Source organism: Aedes aegypti, chromosome 1, assembly GCF_002204515.2.
Source record: "Aedes aegypti strain LVP_AGWG chromosome 1, AaegL5.0 Primary Assembly, whole genome shotgun sequence".
Lineage (NCBI taxonomy): Eukaryota > Metazoa > Arthropoda > Insecta > Diptera > Culicidae > Aedes > Aedes aegypti.
In genome coordinates, this window is record NC_035107.1 from 202438666 (window position 1) to 202457579 (window position 18914).

Consider the following 18914-nt stretch of genomic DNA (forward strand, 5'->3'; position numbering starts at 1 on the left):
AATGCCCTCTATGTGATTTTTGAAAGTTAAATTTCTATCTAGAATGAGCCCTAGATACTTAATTTAATCTGACCAATTTATTGGAACCCCTCTCATCGTGACAACATGTCTACTTGAAGGTTTCAAATAAAGAGCTTTTGGTTTATGTGACAGATGAGTTTTGGAAGCATTAGAAGAAATCTTCCATTTTTGCAAGTATGAAGAAAAAATATCCAAACTTTTTTGCAATCAACTACAGATGACACGCAGAATTCGTCCTTTGGCGGAGAGGCCTGTGTCATCCGCAAACAAAGATGTTAGACATCCCTGAGGTAACTCATCAAACATAAGTCTTGCTTTTTCAAAAGCTTTAATATTATTTAGTTCTTTCTTGTTAAAGTGAACTAAATAAAATTATTGAGAAAGCCCTTTCCGAACAATGCCAGATTAGGTTCTCTTTTTCATAACGATTACTTGGATTGGGGAAAAACCAAGTACATAAATCACCTTTTACGACAACTTTGAACAAACGTTCAGTTTTGTCGTCATAAGTAAAAAATATGGACTTCTTCTCTTAAAGATGTTTGAGAAGAAGTTCGCGATCTTTAGGAGTTTCCGGCAAAGCACGACAGTCTTTTTTCTTTGCGATTTGGAAGGAAACGTTGATTCCCCTAATGGAGTTCAAGATCTCCTGCCAAAATCTCCCAAATTCGGAGCAATTGACCACGATAGGCCTGGGTTAAATACTGCTTCGATTTGGTCTTCGGAAAGTTTGTTTAGAGCATCGAACTGATTGCTCATTTCGATTTCCATTTTGGACGTACCGGCTGAAAGAAAAAGAGTAAACGCAAACCGGCAAGGTGCACTGTGTCCCATTTTCTCCGCTTGTTCTACAAATCTATATCACCTATCGGAGCTAAGAACTCGCTCAGAGTTCGTCCAAGCCCCAAAGACGTTCGTAGCTAAAGAGACAACTCGACTCAAGTGCCGGGAGATATTCACTGCATGCATGTGGCCGTTGCTCGCTGCCTTAGAAGTGCGAGAGCGCAGTGCACGACGACGGTGACCGAGAGGGGGCCGTTTTGTGTGTGCGTAATAATTTTTTGACAGCTGTTTTCGTTGCTCTCGCCTGCTTGGATGGGTGGTAGCGGGTGGACAAAGAAGGAAGAAAAGTCCCGACAACGACAACGAAAACGACGGGCGACTGACTTTTCGGTGGTCCGTGGAAAATCGCGAAAATCCCGTGCTCTCGTGCGGTGGTGAATCGTTGCGTTCGCCGCCTCGGGCTGTAAGTTTTCTTCCCTTGGTCGGGCTCTGCGAAGGGGTTGTTCAAGTTCTCGGTGCGGTACGTTCTGAGGGTCGGTGAACGGTTCTGGTCAAAGTGACAGATTCTGGTGCGGTTCTTAGTGCCAAGTTGGGGTAGGTTTCGATTCGGTGCCCAAAGTGTAAGGAAAAAGTGAAATATCGTAAAATATGGCATAATGACGGTCACTGGGGGAAGAGGGGGAACTGCTCGCACAGAACGAAGAACGGTCAAGTGCGGGCTGCTGAAGTGAGAGAAATTGGGTGATGAATAGGGTGTCCCAGAAAACAAAAATCATTGTTCGAAAAGTCATAGTGCTCAACCCTGGACGGAAAGACATGCTTATTCATAGAATTTTTGTTCCTATTACAAATCAACATTCTAATAAATCGTTCAAAGGTTTCGCCAGATCGATTTATGAAAAAATTTTATTTTTGATACACTTTTAAGTTAATCGGCTTTAGCCCAACAGCTGAGAATTCGGTACCTTTCAATACCGTATCTCGGTATACGTTTCAACGAGATTTCTGCAAACCAAATAACAAAATTACCGAGGTTCGGTAAACGTTTACCGAGAACGATCTCCGAGATTAAACGACGTTTTATGTAAATATTTTTAAAGCCTGCTGTTTTCTGACATTTTTTTTTTTGCCTCTGGCTGTTACACGGCAGTTTTTGTTGTGTCTATTGTGATGTTTTTTTCTCCAAAATTTCAAAACTGAAAAATTTCCTTGCAAATCACAATGTCTTGTGATACTCACAAACCTTCCTTGCATGAAAACTAAACATACGAAATAAACCCGTTACAAACCGGATGATCCGTTCGGAAATTATGCAATATTATTGAATTATTATTGGACATTTGTGCTGTATAATTAAAAATATACCGTAGTAAATCAGTCTACTTTTTATCAAAAGAATGAACAACATAACGGCCTGCTTTTCCCACCAACAAAAACAGTACTGATAAGTGCAACTGTTTCATAACGGTGCTGAAAGGTAGTACTTTCCAGTTTGGTTTTGAGAGTTGGCAGATTATTATCCGAGTGTCCCTATCGAATTGCTCTGGATTACTCAATGCAATCGTTAACAAGCTACTCATTCTACATCCGTTGGACGATCCGAATTCGACTCAAGTGCGAGATTGTAAGTGAAAATCGGACCGATGCATCTAGAAAAAATTCTACTATAACAAAATTTTTTGCAATTTCTCAACGTAATAGGCTGTTTTTCATCACGCCAATATTTCATGAAACGGCTTACTTTCCTGCACTGAAGTATGCAGTGCGGAAATTGGCATTACGTAACTGAAACCAGTGCTGTAATGATTCATTACGCAACGCTTTCTCATTACGCAACTGTTTTGAGGAGTTGCATAATGAATCATAACACCACATTTTTTCAGTAATTGTAATAATGGGGAATGCATTCCGATATAATTTCTTGTAAATATGGGGAATGCATTCCGATATAATTTTTGATACCCTCAAGTGGTCTTCTACGAAATAGCAAAAAATGCTGTTCGTAAATCGTTTCAGAACTCGATTTCTACAGCACTCGTTGTTATTATCCTACTCGTCAAGCCTCGTAGGATAAATTTAGGACTAGTGCTGTTAAAATCATCATTCTGCAACTTGTTCCGTAACTGCTATTTCGTAATTACAAAAAATGTTGTGTGCAACTCGTTGCTAATTATCTTGGCAAGTCTCGTTGGATAAATGTGTTCACCACTTCAAAAACATTCAAAAGTGTTTTGTCCATAACTCTGTGATAACAAATCTAATTAAAATTCTTTATAGGGCTCTGCACTGCTTTGATTTTGTATGGGATTTTGAAGTTTACTGGCCTTGTTGTTTACAAATTTTATGTAAGTGTGAAAGAGAGATGAAGTTTTTTGTGCAGTGACCCATGGCGCATTCGAAAGACAGCAAGCTAAGCCTACTGCGTAAGTATTTTAATGAAACATTTTTGTAATTTCATTAATTTAAAATTGGGACATTTTACAAAAAATACACTGAAAAAACAAAGTTAATTTTCTCAAGATCCACCAAAATTTTGATGGAAAAATCTGAAAACTATTCAAAACCAATGCGTACATGTTTGGTATGGGATTGCACAGATTTTTTGTGCTTTAAGTAAGTTCTAGTAAACCCATACTTTTGCACGATGACTTTAACGCCTTTTTTGTGTAACAGGTAAAGATTTAGTAAGCATAATTTGAATAAAATGTGTTTTTGTCCAAATTCCTACGAAGTAAGATTAACTCATTGCCTTTCGAATGTGCCATAGAAAGTTTCAATAAGACGCGTAATCACAGAGATATGGACAAAACACTTTTGTACGTGGATATGGACAACAAATTTTGCAAGGAAGTGTATGCATTTGAAGCCACCGTAAGCCTTAAATATTCGAAATATTAATTAAAACGGTAAAAAGTGCTATCGGAAGAGTGTTTCAAGTTTCAGCATATAGAATCGTACATATACTTTAGGTTGAATATTTACCAAACAATAATCTAACTGAAAGTAAATATAAAAAAAAACTAAAACCGCGGTAATGTCCGATAATACCCAAAAAGAAATGGATTAAATTTCAAAATATATTCGCAAAACGTTAAAGTATTATAATCTCCATTAAAAATTACAATTTTTCATAAATTGATCGGGTGGCATCTCTATAGGGCTCTCAGAAAATTCGATTTGTTGTACAAAAATGCTATAAATTAGCACATTTTTATTCTAGGGTTGAGCACTAAGACCGAGCATTGATATTTTTCCGGAACACCCTAGTGATGATATAAGAAAATTTTAGAGAACTAGAAGACAGAGAAGAGGATCACACTCAGCCAAGTCGGGGGAGCAGTTCTCGGTTCGGTTCGTCTACTGAGCGAAGGGAAACTAGTGAGAGGATGAGAGTTTTCGCTCTCGAATCGTGGGGGGATTGAGAGTATGTTTTGATTGTGTTACACATTTGGGCTCGGTGCGGAGTGCGGCGGGTGGGTAAAGGAAGACAGCTAGAAGAAGATGCTTTGAAGGTTTGAACGAGACGGCGAACAGCGGAATCGTAAAACTATGTGATCTAACCCAGTTCTCGGAAGAAAAAGAGTACTCTTGGCAGTGTTATTTAGAACAATTTCACCAAAGAGTTGATATAACTGTAAAAGTTTCTCGCTCTATGCTGTGCGACTTTCTTCGCATAATCCCTTCGCCTCGCCAGCTCAACAAAGACGTATCATAACGTTTTCTCTTTTCCAGAGTGCAATGATGAATGATTTTTAATGTTTTTAGCTTTTCATTGTTGATTGATATGGGACACAATAAAGCGAAGTCAGCGATACGGCTATCAGTGCGAGCAACCTGAGGAACTATTTCGAAATATCTTACCGATTCAGGTACACTTCTTGATACCTATATCACATCTCGCGGTGAACCGTTCCGTTATCACTTATCAGTAGGTGCGCTCGCGAATATGCTACCATATGTGTGTCATGTGAGAGGGCCGATTCTAAGATACGTTCTTTTTCTCAGTATACTAGCTGTTTGTAATCGCTCATTGTTCGTTTAATTGGAGCTTTTTATTTTTAATGTATTTTTAATTCTATAATTAGTATAATTTAAAACAATACAATCATTTCTTTTTTGTAGGTGTTCTATGTAAAATAACACTTTCAGCCTAACTTGGTAAGACTAAATTTAGCTTTATTTTTATCGTTTTGATAATAATATATTACATTTCGAGGGTCCTCCTTAGCCGAGTGGTTAGAGTCCGCGGCTACAAAGCAAAGCCATGCTGAAGGTGTCTGGGTTCGAATCCCGGTCGGTCCAGGATCTTTTCGTAATGGAAATTTCCTTGACTTCCCTGGGCATAGAGTATCATCGTACCTGCCACACAATATACGAATGCGAAAATGGCAACATTGGCAAAGAAAGCTCTCAGTTAATAACTGTGGAAGTGCTCATAATTTAAAGCGTTTGAGGTATTTTAAAAGGATATTCACATGCTTTAAAATATCCGCATATCATACATAATACATCCGATTCTGTTTTTGTATGAATTTTTATTTTGAACGGCCGTGCAAAAAAAAAAAATTCATACATTTTTTTTCGTCAAAACCTTATTTTTGCATGGAACGTCGAGAAATGATGTTACTTTTTTTTGCATGGTTTTCAAAATTTTGAACTGAAAACTTTTTTTGCACGGTACGCATCCCCCGTGTAAATACATAATCGGGTCACGGCGTGTATATAGGGAAGGTTTATCGCAAAAAATAGGCATCGCTAAATCTTTCACCATTCGAGAATATAGGTTTTTAGCTTTCATTTGACGTGTTCCCCAAAAAAAAAACTCCGAGGGATCCCGAATATTGTTTTATTTTAAATATTTGTTCCTTAAGGCAAAGTAGGCCGTCATTGAAATTTGTACTGGGCGTCAATGATTGTGGCTAATTCGTCTCACGATTGCGAATTAAAGAAAATCACTTGGTTTTGTACTGACATAGCTGAAAAAGTATCAGCATACTTTCTACATGTAAGCGCAAGTAGTGATACTTTTCTGAACAGTACTACTTAAGATGACTGAGTTATATCACTTTGAAATCGCAAGCTCCAAAATCATCATTGCTGCAAAACGAATGACGGGCTACTTAGCCTTAAGTATAGACCGCGCGACAAATATGCGTAGAACGTCAGTTAATTATCATATAAAATAAAAAAAAACACAGTTTTCAACAGACTGAAGGATTTATCCTCTACCTTATTTTTTCACTACCAAACTAGTAAATCAAGAATCTTTGTATAACTATTAATTGTGAAAAAAATGGAAATATTAACACAGCAGCAAGATTTATTGATGTGTAAGAATAGTTTAAAAGAGCTCTATTTAGTATCAATCGTTTTCAGCTTAGATTTGTTACGGAATTTAACATTGAATTATGTAATTGAAGGTAAAGGTACCTGAAATTGTTCTGAATTACGTAATATTTTTAAAGATGGTTGGTTGGATCTCATTGGTCGAGAATATTTTTCAAAGACGCAATACTAAAAAACCATTAATGAATGGTTGGTGAAGAACAGAGAATGTTCTTAAGGAGTAACGAAGCAACTCTAAGCCGAGACGCTCGCTTCGTCTCAATAGGGGTGTAATTCCAGACAGAAGAAAAAGGAAATTCATGTATTGTAACCATGAAAAGAAACAGTTATACACTAGAATCAAATACACACTTAAATCAGAATGCCGATCTCAGCTGTGCAAATCTCGATTAGAGGTCGTTTGGTAACATCTCCGTAAAAGTGACGTTTGATGTCAGCGACACCCAAAAGTGCTGCTTTAAATAAACTCATTTTTTGCTAACGTATCACATAAAATTAATTTGCTGACCACTCGGCTGTACGGATCTCGGTAAAAGAATGAAAATTAGTTGAACTCAACTGTGTCCTTCACTGTACGAATAAGTGTTCTATGGCTTATTAAATCCACAAAATCACATAGGACAGTTTTGTCTATTGCAACATGTAACCTTCTTTATCTTTGTTTTATCGATTTTCATTTGAAATTTAGGCTACCATTGAAATTGAGAGGAAAAAAAAACTGCCTTTAACCATGACTGCCGTTATACGCATAATTGTCCCATGTTACTTTTTGTGCATTTTGACTTTTTGCCATCAAACAGTTTATTTTTACGTATAGTTTTAGACAACACTTACCAAAAATTAGCTTTGTTCGGAAACTCAATAAAAAGCACGCTAAGTCAATTTGTCCCATTGTTGAATTTCCACGCATAACTGTCCCACTACTGTATTTCTACGCATAACTGTCACACTATACAATTCGCTGCGCTGATCTCGAACAAAATATTCAGTAGGCAGTTTTTGAGTTAGCTGGTGTTTGGGAAAATCGTTTTGAACATCTTCTCACGTTGGATTTGCCTTCCATGCGGAACACAACCTGTTTTATGTGTTTGTATTATGGGAATGCATTCATCATTCATGAGAGCCTGACGTCAAATTTGATTGAAATTTTCAATATCAAAATATTATTCCCCGTCTGTTTTCCAATGAATTTCAGTTGAATTTTCAGGGTTGATCACAAAATTCTTCTAGTTTTTGGAACCACGGTCATCGATTATAAATTTACCGTAATTTTGTATTCATCACGGGGAGTACTGAAATAATCCCACTTGAAGGTAATCACTTTAGTTTTAAGTCCCGGGCTTGCGACAAATCAACTTCATGATTTAGCAAACCAAGTCTAAATAAAAATAGTTCGCCCGTATTTGGATGACTTGGCTACATGTTGGGTTGTTCCGAATACTGGTTCACTGGTGGAAGTGGTAATTATATTGCCGAATCTGAAACCTGGCTTGTGACACATCAAATTTCATGAATTTGCAAATCAAGCCTAAAGGTGGTTCAAATGGATTTGAATTATTTGACCACATGTCGGATTGTTCCGAATTCCCGGTTCCCTGAAGGAAATGGCCTCTAAACTGTCGGTTCTGAAACCTAGCTGGCAACATCAAACTTCATAAATATCCAAATCAAGGCTAAAGAAGGGTAATTCAAAAGTTCTTGGATAACTTGATAACATGCCAGGTTGTTTTGGATACCCTCTATCCCAGAGGAAGTGGCCATTATATTGGCGGTTCTGAGACCTATCTTGCGACATATCAAACTTGATAAAGTCAAGAAAAAGTCAAAGTCAAGTCAAAGAAGAATAGTTCAAGAGGTTTTGGATGAACTGACCACATAAGTACTGGGTTATTCCGGATAATTAGTTCTTCGGTGCAAGTGGTATATATATTTTTTTTTTTATTAAAGACACTTTACACTCAAAGAGTGCATTCGTGTCGTAAATTTTATTTGTTCATTTCACATATCAACAACGTTTTACAAATTAGGTACATTTTTTTCTCGATCGTGTATAGTGCACCTTCCACTCAGAATCGGGTTTCTGGTTGCCCTGATTACACGATCTCTTGGCTTCGTTTTCCTCAATCATTGCATTAGTCGATTCGGTTGACAACCGCCTCTTTGCAGACTCCAGCTCTGTTATAGTTTCAGTTTGGTTATCTTGTTCGTTGTTCTCGCCGTTGCTGCTTCGTTATCCTCGTCCTCGTCGTCGTCATCGTCATCATCGTCGCTCGTATCAGTGTGAGCCGGTGGAGGATCAACTTCGGCACACTCAGCGGTTTTTGTTGTCTCGGTCGTTTGTGGATGTTTTTGCTTAGCCGCCGGTTGGACGTTATTGTTAGGGTAGTTTACGTATGTGCTGTGGTTATCCACAACAATACGCGATGGGATCTGTTTCTCCATCTTCATTCGCACTATTCTGACACCGTTTGAAATCCCCGTGAAATAGTTCTTCCACACCTCATTTTCGATGGAGATCACTTTCCCGTACTGTTGCAAGTGATCAGTAATTACAGTATTCGACATTTGGGGTGGGAGGTCAGTGACTCTCACGGTGGTAATGGGTCCGTCCACATATACCGGAATACGGTACGTCACTCCTTGATGCGTAAATGCGTTTTGCAGATGGTGTTGCCTCTGTATGCGAGGAGCTACACCAGCATTGTTCATCTCGATGAACACACAGTTCTTCAGGTTGTGAAGCTGAATATTCTTCACGTCGGCCATGTCTAGTTTAATCACCTTTTTTAGAAATTCCTCCACTTGATCCAGTACGGGTCGTTTCGGTAGGACGCTAAAGTCCACCACGAGCGTATTTTTCCTGTGTGAAGCCATCCTGGTGATGCAAAACTTCTTCCACAACAGGAGTCACGGAAATTTGATACGCGGAACAATGTTTCAATACGTCTATCGCACTCGGAGAGCAGTTGCCAACTGAAGTGGTATATATGTTGGTGGTTCTAAAACTTAATTTGCGATTTATCAAACATCGTGATTTTGCAAATCAAGTCCAAAATAGTGTCAAATCATGTGAAGATTTGTGTCGTGATTTTTGAGTTAAATATATACTCCGCAGAATAACCTTGAATTCGAAGACGAGTTTCTGTCAAGACTGTAGCTGGAAGAGTCGATATAGGAATTTATTACATATTATCTATCTTACTTACTCATCCACTCTTTTTTTCAATAACTCATACATTTTCTGATTATCAGACATACAGAAAGCTTTGGTTTCCATTCCAAACTATAAAATCTTATTTCTTCACTTCTCCACACGTGGCTCCGTTTGGCATATGTCACTTGAGCGCTCATTAGTTGCCTTTACATACTCTTGAGAATATACGTCCTGTACATTCGGTACAATCTATACGGAAGAACGGTCATCTACAGCAGTATGCTTAGCACATAATTTGTCACTACAACCAGTGGGACTGTTATGCGTAGAAATTCACCAAAAACCTCGTGTTTCTAGGCATAACAGTCCCACTTTGAATTTCGTAGCTAAATTTACTTTATTCCCATAATACAAAATCTTGACTTTAATGAACACGCTATTCTTGATACTATCGTGAAGATTGTACTTTAATTAACCACACTCCTGGTCAATACAAGGCCTAAATATGTTAAAATCTTTAAACGCGTTTTTCTCGATTGCATATTTTGGAACATGGGACAGTTATGCGTATAGCGGCAGATGATTACCTTTCAAAATAATGTACTTCAAGGAAAAAATATTTAAAATAAAAAAAATAATGTTCAGGATCCCTCGGTGGATTTTTTGGGAAACGCGTCAAATGAAAGCTAAAAACCTATATTTTCGTATGGTGAAAGATTTAGCGATGCCTATTTTTTGTAATAATTTTGTTCTACCAGACACGCCGTGCGGGTGTAATCAATTTGTATACCTACCAAGCAATCATCAGGTTCGAATTGATGATTCAAAATATGTTATAACACAGCACCTTTCTGCTTTAAGGTGATTATAGAACGAAGCCAAACCTCAAATTTTAAAGAGCACAAGACTTGAGAACCAAACAGCGCTCCGCGTTGAAAATTTATCCCATTGGTCACCACCAGCAAGCTAGTGTTTTGATTGATTTTCAACGCGAACTGTTGTCAGATTTTCCAGTCTTGTGCACTTGAAAATTCAAAGTTTGGCTTCGTTTTATAATCACCTTAAGCCTGATTCGATGCTGACAAGAAATTTCTTGGCCTATCTTGATGCATGGGAAATTCCTGCAAGGAATCGATCAAGATAGCCCTATTTCTGGTCACAGTACGCAGTTGAAAAGAAATGTCAGTTCAAATGGGAGTCGCTGCATAAAATTTCTGAAAAGAATCGACGAGAAATTTCTTTAGCGATTCCTTTTCAGTAGCAAATTAGGCTTAAAGCCTGATTTGGTGCTGACAAGTAATTTCTCGGCCTATCTTGATGCATGGGAAATTTCTGCAAGGAATCGATCAAGAATGTGCTTTTTTCTGATCGCAGTACGCAATTGAAAAGAAATGTCAGTTCAAATGGGAGTCGCTGCATAAAATTTCTGAAAGGAATCGACGAGAAATTTCTTTAGCGATTCCTTTTCAGTAGCAAATCAGGCTTAAATTTGGAATCTTTTCATCGTATGCATCAGGAGTTACAATGATTTGTACGTTAAACATTTTTTCATGAAGTTTGATTGGGATTGCATTAATATTCCTTTAATACATTAATGGACACTACTTACAAATATAAATGTACATAGGATTGTCACTTTATTTTATAAGTCGAGTCGATCAAAATGACTCGACTGGAGTCTCTGTCAACCGAAAAATTCGCTCGATTCAGCTCTGTCACTCGAGTTTTACGACAGTTGTCACTCTATGTAACTGGATTACTATGAGAGTCGACGGGTGACATCTGAAATATGCATGCTTGCTTTGATCGACAACGAATACATACGAGTCACATGAATCTGCTCGATTTACAAAATAGGCCCCTTAATTTATCCGAGATAGTCACTGATCTCAGTAGCGTTGGAAGGAAGAAAAACACAAAATATACGAAAACGCTCCTCTGCGAAATGTAAAACGTGTATTTTACGAATATTTCATGAATTTACTTTATCACGTGGTTTGTCCAGTACGAATATTTCGTATGGTGAATGAAAATGCCGAGATATGTACGAAATCTTGTTCTACGAAATAATTATTAGACGAAATATGTTTTTTTTTTGTTGTGTTAACAGTTTCTGGCACACCGTGAATAGTTTATTTATTCGAGATACACATGATGTATAGAAACATTTTTACTAATACCTATTCTATTGCGAGTACGTTCGGTTTTCGGTAGTTAGATAACAACACTTTTCGGCTGCGGATTCGCATTGGTTGTGGCTGTCACTTGCGTTGTTTTTCACAGGTATTATTTATTGTGCCGTCGCAAAAGCCAAAAGCAACGACAAGCCACGCCGTAATGCTGTTTCTAATCGCTGCAAGTCGCATTCGGTGCAGCTCTAGGGGTCGCCCATAAAACACGTCACACTTTGAAGAGGAGTGATGACCAATATTAAATTTATCAAAGTCTTCATTCAAAACGTGTGACGTAGGGGAAGTGGGGAGTGAAAAATGGTTGAGTTTTGTGTGACTTCATTTATGACCGTTCCCAAATCGATTTTGAATCGGGTGCCAAAAAATGCTCATCTCTCAAAGCTCCCGCATATGCTGTATGTAGTTGCGTTCGACGATGATGCGCGCAAAACAATTTCGGCTTCGAATTGAATGATTGGTTTCGTGTTTTGTCTATTTTTGCGATCGTGGTGGCGCGTTCTTTCTTCTGGTTGATTATCGGAAATGTTATTGATGCTGTGTTTGAGTTTATCTACTTAGAAACATTTATATTCATCTGGGGACGTACATCGTTGAACGGTGTGTAAATTGTTCTATACTTGCTCTCTGAGGACTGTCGCGAGAAAAATAAAGCGTGCTCAACATGTTACGTACGCCGATGGTTCGATTGTCAAGGTCAGTAATAGAGTTTGACGAGATTTAGGGTAATCAATACAAAACCGACTCTGATATATTTGGACACACTGGGCCTTTTTCACAGTTTAAATCCAAAGACCAACTCAATTCACAAGCCATTTGGATTGGACTGTTTCACATTTGCATCGACCAAAAGCACAAAAAAATTTTTTTTTTAATTATGGTATGTGCTAATACTGTTAAAATGTTGGACTTTTATAATATTATTCCCGCTTCATTACATGATGAATCACGAAGTTTGAGGTGTCACATGAATGGTTTTGAAAAAATATGGAAAAATATGAATATGCCACTTCTTTGGAGTCCCCAAAAACCTGTCCTAAGCGTCCAGCTTGATCCTGAATGGTCATTGTACTTGTTTACCACAATTGTATGAGTCCACATGAGTGTAAACTTTGTTTATTCATCTTAAAGAGATTACTTGTTAAGTTTGTTGATGGGAAGTCATGTACTCAACGGAGTATTTGTAAAAACCCAGAGATATGTTGGAATCCTAACTTGATAACACATGTTTGTTTAAGTCTGCTTGGGTATGAACCTTATTCATAAACCTCCGAGAAATCTCTGGTAATGTCTGTTATTTTTCTTCTTCTTCTTGACATAACGTCCTCACTGGAATAAAGCCTGCTTTTCAGCTTAGTGTTCAATGAGCACTTCCACAGTTATTAACTGAGAGCTTTCTTTGCCAAAGTTGCCATTTTTGCATTTCTAATATCGTATGACAGGTACGATGATACTCTATGCCCAGGAAAGACAAGGATATTTCCATTACGGAAAGATCTTGAACCGACCGAGAATCAAACCAAAACACCTTCAGCATAACTATGCTTTGTAGCCGCGGGCTCGAACCACTCGCCTAAGGAAGATCCATAGGGGAAGGGGTGGTAAAATGAACACCTTAAGGAAATCATCTTGTTTCTGATATATAAACGAGGAATTTGTTTAGTTCTATCGCACAACATCAAAAATAGGGATGTAATCTATAGCAGCGACATGGCTTCAGACTAAAATAGCTAAATTTTCACATATTTTCATCGCTATAAAAAAGCGATGCAAATGTTCATTTTACCTGCACTATGTGGGTAAAATGAACAGGGGTTGGTGGTAAAATGAACACCATGCAAAAAACGTGAGCAAAACAAATATTTCTGAAAATTTTCATTGCCCCACCGAAACTACACCTAGTAATGATTGTAACCCATTCAAAAAGAATTCGAAAGGTATCAGATTTGACATCAAATCATAACGATATTAACCTCACTGAAAAACCTCAAGTCTTCCGAGCCAAAAGTTACGTCAGTTCTAATTTTCAAACGTGGTTTTCTAAAATCTTAGTTTTCGTTGATATTTTCACTTCAATTGACCTACGTATTAACTTGAAAACTCAGATTTATGCTCTAAATCGTCCGTGCGTGATAAAAGTTTATCGAAATTTGTTAGTTCTCGGTAAAAGGCACGGTGTTCATTTTACCACCCCTGTTCATTTTACAACCACTTCCCCTATGCCTGTAGATACGAAGGCCTCAACTCACATAAGTTTTGGTTAACTGTAAACAATCGTGTATTTCAAATCATGATAAGACATATTTCATGAGCCTGTTTATCTGTGAAACTTATTCAATAATTTCAGAAATGATATATTTTAAGCTTGTATGTCTGAAGTCTTTTATTCAAAGAATGATTACCGGAAAATGTTAACTATGCTGTACCATAATTATATAGCTACATGAGCGTAACCCTTGTTGATTTATTGTTAAGAGGATTATGGTGTAGTGTAAAAATAATTTTTAAATTGTGTAAAAAGAAACTGTCTGGGATTGAAGACAGGAAGCTTTACATCCGGACATCATTTGAAAGTAGTGTGTTTTCCCTTTGTGAACTAGTAATTGGAAAGGAAATTTCACAGAAAAACAGAAAATACTATTAAAGTGCTACAAGTTTTTACAAGTGTTAAGAAAATCAGTTTGAGTTAAAAAACTTAGTAATTATCAAGTAGCTAATCGTCTGATTCCTGAGCCAGTTGAGGTAATTGAACAACATATTCACTCAAATTTAACAAAATTGCTTCGAAGATCAAAGCCTGCATAAAGTCTTTGATCAAATGATCATAGATGTGGTATAATAGTTAATTTCAATGCACCTCTCATGCATTTTATTCCAATAACTCATATTACAATACAGGTGTCCGGATTTTGATTCATGTGTGTCCGGATTTAAAACCAAGGTATGCGTCAGCTGTCCGGATTTATGGATAAGCTATGGATGGATCAATGTTTTCAAAGACATTTTCATATCTTTTAACATTAAAATCATCATTCATACCAAGATATGGTATATAACTTGTTGTGTCAATATCGCTCTTCAATTTAATTTGAAAAATACGTGTAAAAATAGAGTTTGAACATTTGTCTCTACTCAAGCATCCGGGTATTGATTCATCACGGTATAACACGTTTGTTTGAGTCTGCTTGTGTATGAACCTTATCCATTCCTTCTAATGGTTTCTGATTACGTCTGTAGATACGAAGGTCTTCACTCACAGAGGTTTTAATCCCTCTACGGGCAGCTTCATTTTTTACCACTAAAAAAATATTCAAATCGCGATAACTTTTTTGTTTCTCGATATTTTGGCACCATTTCTTCACAAGCTCTCAAAAAATTCATGCAAAGAATTGGTCAAGAGAACACTTTTTTTCTAATCGCTGTATGCAATTGAATATAAGGGATCTATTTTATAAGTCGAGTCGATCAAAATGATTCGACTGGAGTCACTGTCGACCAAAATATTCGCTCGACACGCCTTTTTTTCTGGCCTGGGACAAAGCCTGCTTCTCAGATTAGTGTTTTTATGAGCACTTCCACAGTTATTGACTGAGAGCTTTCTTTGCCGATTGACCATTTTCGCATGTGTATATTGTGTGGCAGGTACGAAGATACTATATGCCCTGGGAATCGAGAAAATTTTCTTTATGAAAAGATCCTCGACCAGCGGGATTCGAACCCACGACCCTCAGCATAGTCAAGCTGAATAGCTGCGCGTTTACCGCTACGGCTATCGCTCGACACGCCTCTGTCACTCGAATTCCTCGACAATTGTCATTCTATGTGACTGGATTACTATAAAAGTCGACGGGTGACATCTGAAATATACATGCTTACTTTAATCGACAATGATTACAGACGAGTCACATGAATATGCTCGATTTACAAAATAGACCCCTAAATGTCAATTTAAACGGCAGTCGCTGTATACAATTTAATCAAGGAATCAGCGAGATGTTTCCTTAGCGATTCATCTTCAGCTGCAAATCAGGCTTGAAGATCTAAGAGCCTTTACTCAAAAGATTTCAATGATAACAAGAAAATCTTGAATTTGGTTTACATTGGCTGTCCCACATGAGTGTAAAGCTTATTGATCTATCTACAAAGATCACTATTAATTTTGTTGTTGTTGTTGTATTCATGGTCTGAAATCATGTACTCGACGAAATTTGTTAGAATATGCTTGCATGAATCTGCTTGGGTATAAACCTTATTGAAAAACTTTCGAGAGATCTCTGGTTAGGCGTGTAGACACGAAGGTCTTCATTCAGACATTTTTGGGTAATTGTGAACAACCATTTCATGTAAATGGATTTGGGTGTACGTGCTTTCCAACCACTGGGGCAGAATAAAATAAACGCGGAAAAATCTAAATTCAGAGTTGCAAAACATCAGTCACATCAGCTCCACACTTCGGAAATCATCCTCGGTAAACGGATTCACCGAGAATCCAACAACCGATATCTCGGTAAATATTTGCCAAGTCTCGATAAAAGTTTTACGGTGATCTCGGTAACGTTTGCTGAGACATCGGTTAAACAATTGAATTGCCTAAATGTCGGTAAAATAAGTGCCGAGATTCGGTTATGAAAATAACCTAATTCTCAACTGTTGGGTTCTCGGTGAACCAAAACTTTTTCCGAGCTTTTAACATCAATCAATATGCGACTGCCATTTTTTTCTGCTTCCACTTCATGCCCATTCACATTGGTAGACCCCTTGTTTCATTTTCTTTTGACGTTTCTAACTGACACTTGAATTGAAGCGGCGGTTGATGTTGGTGACCATAAATATGTTGACAGCAATATTCCGATTCGTTGTTCGTATAGGCCTATTTACAAGACGTTCGAAATCAGCTGATCGGGAAGCTCTTTGACAGTTTTTCTATGGAAATGACAGCCTCGTGTTTGCACCGGTCTTCCACCGATGTAAACAAATGCATAGACGGACCTGTCACATGAAAAGGCCTATAAGCCATTTTACGAGAAGTTTCGGAACAGCTGATCGTCGCATCGGCGTCAATTGACAGGAGACCTGGGTTTTTGTTTTGATAAAATCCAGCGTGATTTTTAACAACGCCTCATCTTACTAAACGGATACATGGAGAAAATGACGAATAAGTGTTTCAAAAATGTTCGTTACTGCAATATAACACCTAGATCACCCAGTAAACACACCATCGTATATGATGGGATATAAGAGTACAAATGTGGAGGCGATATACGCACATCTTGCACGCAGCCTTATGGCGCATGTACGTATATCGCCTCCACATTTGTACTCTTATGCGCTATCGTATACGAGTTTGTGTTTACTGGACAGCTACCGCTTTGTTACCTATATTTCACAAGAAAAGGTACTTTTGGGATCAGAAATATTTTAATAATTACTATCCATTTAAGTTTTCACCTGTATGAAAAGCTACGCTAGAAATACGCATAGTCATCAACCATCATCATCGCGAAATCTGACGACGATGATCGAAAAGGTAAACTTTAATCCCAGGTCTCCTGTCGTTTGACTAGCTTCGTAAAATGGCTTATTCTGGTTAAAAAAAATTCAAGTTTCTCGTCGGTTGCAAGGTATTTAAAAGGGAGGTAGTTCAATCCTTCAAAATACAGCACCTGCCATGTTGAAATACCAGATGACGGCTGACGAGTTTGTTTTAGGTTGGAGGATGCTAGAATAAGTTATGGGGCCTATTTTGTAAATCGAACAGATTCATGTGACTCATCTGTACTCATTGTCGATCAAAGCAAGCATGCATATTTCAGATGTCACCCGTCGACTCCCATAGTAATCCAGTCACATAGAGTGACAACTGTCGAAAAACTCGAGTGACAGAGCTGAGTCGAGCGAATTTTTCGGTCGACAGTGACTCCAGTCGAGTCATTTTGATCGACTCGACTTATAAAATAGACCCCTATGTCTCACACACTTTGCCTGAAGATTTGGTTTGTTTTAAATCACTTATTATTAGATTAAGTTTTTTGAACAGGCTTGTATTCAAGATTTCAAACTTAAAACCGCCTATTACATCATCTCAAACACAGAAGGAAACACGAAAGTAAACACAAATTCCTCTCAGGAAAACGGAAGAGAATTTTCACTTCACCGATTGGATTTGTTTTCTGTGGTAAACAATTCCTAGTATTCCCATAGAAACGATACATGCAAAAATACTTTCCAGCTGTGTCTTCCACCTTCCCCGCAGCTGACCTCACCTCGTACCCACTGACTGCTTATATTAATAAAACTGACATTTTAAGGCATCGCTTCAATTAGAAGGAGAGGCTGGGTAATGTACCTACAGTCGCCTCTCCACATCTCGATATCGAAGGAACCATCGAGATAGGGAGAGATCGAGACAAAGAACCAATTTTTAATGAATACTAGATTGAAAAACACTTCGTTGCCAAGAAACTAATACACAAACAAACGTCATTTTGCACTCCTAATTTGTTTTGAATCCCAAAACTTTGGTCTAGTAACCTTCGATATTGATAACATCGACATACGGAGAGAAAATTGAGAACGAAAAATCAACAGATACACATCGAGATATGGAGATATTGAGATAAGGAGGATATCGAGATATGGAGAGTGAAAATGTATGCAGACTGAAGGGACTTATGAAATCATCGACATAGGGAGAGATATCGAGATGTAGAACATCGAGATGTGGAGAGTCGACTGTACTAAGGAATTTGCTATGATAAACTGGAGTCACAAAAGTAGCAGACTTTGCTCCTAAGTCTTAAGTCTTGATAATTGCCTATGCTATTAATATCCTTTTGATTTGACAACTAACAGCAGTGAAGTGATACCGATCTCTAGATCATAATCACTACTGCATGAGTGATCACGTGGTAATTATCTAAACTTATAAGAACCATGCACCTAAAATAGTAGCTTACGCAACAAGTTGCAGAATGATTTTCACAGCATGAGTCGTAAATTTATCAAATAAGTTGGATAATTACGACGAATGCTATTAAAATCAAATTCTACAATGAGTTGCGTACATAATTTTTAGCTGACTAATGTTTTTGCAATTTCTGTTTTCCATCACGCCAATCAGAGTTGCTTAATATCAATCATATCAGCTGATGGCTGATGGTCTAAAACTATCAATATCACTTGCGAGCTATCAATATTACTTTCATTTGACAACCAACAGCAGTGATGCGACATCGCACTCTAGAACATAATCACTGTGGAATGAGTGATAACGTGGTAATTATCCATGCTATTACTGTTTTTCAGTGACCAACAAATAATTTCAACGTATCTGCAACGCTGTCAAAAATATCGTACTGATAAATTGCAATTTTAACTGCTTAATTTAAGGCTAAACTTAACCCATCAGTGATATACATAGT

General features: G+C 37.7%; 1 protein-coding gene across 5 annotated transcripts in view; it reads left to right on the top strand.

Moving 5' to 3' along the window:
* The first annotated feature begins 1071 nt into the window (after positions 1–1071).
* The window catches only part of LOC5564080 (probable serine/threonine-protein kinase cdc7), a 200950-nt gene continuing 183107 nt past the window's right edge, over positions 1072–18914 (top strand). For 3 of the 5 annotated variants that reach the window (XM_021857264.1, XM_021857265.1, XM_021857266.1), the window contains exon 1: positions 1072–1398. The gene's annotated coding sequence lies outside the window, so the exon portion shown is untranslated. The remainder of the gene's footprint in view (positions 1399–18914) is intronic. The other 2 variants (XM_021857267.1, XM_021857268.1) reach the window with 1 other exon arrangement.